Here is a 2,008-nt window from a genome sequence, read left to right on the forward strand (position 1 = left end):
TTGGCGGATTGGTCGAGTAGTTAACACTCCGGCCCCTCGCGGCCGGGATTCGATCCCCGTTGCCGTCGTACACGTGGAATATTCAGAGAAAGTGTTTTCTCCTGCCCATACAACTCCAACATCCCAGGTGGAGTATAAAATGGTCTGGGGTGGATGTTGCGGTATCTGTGCTGTAGCATTCAAGTGAAATGGCACTATAAATGATACCGTTGGAAGCACGGTCCCACTATAAACAGAACACAATACATCTCCAGCACACACATACACACACATATGGAGATATTAGTAGGTGGCATAAGATTAGTAGTAAGCGCCTGATAAAGCAGCCCCTGCGAATTCCTCAAATTTGTATCTATTAATGTATGTGATAATTGTATTGATTGTATATGTATAAATTGTATATCTATGTACGGTAAAGCGCTTTAGAGTGGCTTATTCTAGCTGATAGGGCGCTATATCAAATGTTGTATATTATTATTATTCTGTTCCCCTCTTCTGCTCAGCGCTACACTTGTTCCCTCCTTCTTGGCGCTTTTCTTTTGTATGAGTAGCGCCGAAGAGGAGGATTAGAGAAAGAGAAGCGCCGAAGTGGATTAGAGGAAGAGAAGCGCCAGTCACAACAGAGAAGTTGTGGTAAGGGAACAGGCGAAGCAGGGCGTGAAGAGGAAAAGGAACGGTAGAAGGATGAGTGAATGAAAGAAGGAGGTACAGAGCAAAGGAAGAGGACAAGGTGGAATGTGAAGTAGGGGATGTGGGAAAAATGGACAACACCGAGGTGATGATTGGGGGCGAGGTGGAGGTTGACTAGTGTTGACTAGAGGAAGAGGAAAAACAACAGCAATGACGAGATAGATGGGGAATAAATAGTAATAAGGGGAGGGACGATAAGTTGAGTGTAAAATTGCACACGAATTACCGACCGTCTAGCTAGTGGTATGTACTTATGTCTGAACAAATATGTACACACACTTTTAATTAAACCCGTCGATGAATATGGACTCAGCTAGATTACGTCGTAGCTTATAGTAAAAAAAACTTCATCCTCAGAGACAGATCAATAATTAATATCGATCCCTGTCCAAACAGCATGAAATACCACGACCCTGATTGGGGTAAATAGCATCAATAATACCATGGTTCGATAAATACTCGAGAATGCATTATAAGTATGGTCGGTGATACACATTTCATCCTGATCTCGGGAGAATTTAACTTAATTAAAACACACGGAGCGTTCATAACGCCAGTGCACAAATTTCGCTATTATAAACCTGTATGACGGTAAAATTCCATATCTGCGAGGGGAAAGGTAATATTTGTTTAGACGTGGGGGGACTAGAGTTATGTTGAGTTGGTGTATAAAAGTCAATCTCGCTACAATAAACGTCGGCGATGACCGTCATGTGCTTCACAACGCGTGACAATAACCTTCACGCACCGGCTAGGTTGCAATCATATCGCTTTGTTTAACATATCTCCTCGCCACGAGCAACGTGTATCTGGATTAATAATGAAGTACCAATTTACGTGTTATAGGGGGTATACGTTATATCTACCCAATAACTGTCGGTTATAATATTTGTTATGGAAATAAATGATATCGACAATAACAGTTTTGACCCGAATAGAAGTAGAGTTGTTCCATATCGATTCTAATAGTAAGTAAATGTATCTGGACATATGGGTATATGTATCTGGACATATGGGTATATATGTACATTATGTTCCCCAAACAACTTGAATTCTTGCACTCGTTTAAATTGTCAACTCAGTATTATCATGCCTGGAGCAGAGGTCCAACTGCATGGTCTCATTTTCCTTTGTCTACCCTCAAGAGAGCCACATACTTACTTAAAAACAAATTTAAATCCATAACATCTCTGATTTATCCATGCTACATTAGGTCGAAATCCTTTCACTCAAACGTGTAAACACATGTTTTCCTCATACATGGATGCTCCATTTCAAATAATGTAAAAATCACTTAATCTGTTACCACTCCCCCCCC

Source organism: Mizuhopecten yessoensis, unplaced genomic scaffold (assembly GCF_002113885.1).
Source record: "Mizuhopecten yessoensis strain PY_sf001 unplaced genomic scaffold, ASM211388v2 scaffold8449, whole genome shotgun sequence".
NCBI classification, from domain to species: domain Eukaryota; kingdom Metazoa; phylum Mollusca; class Bivalvia; order Pectinida; family Pectinidae; genus Mizuhopecten; species Mizuhopecten yessoensis.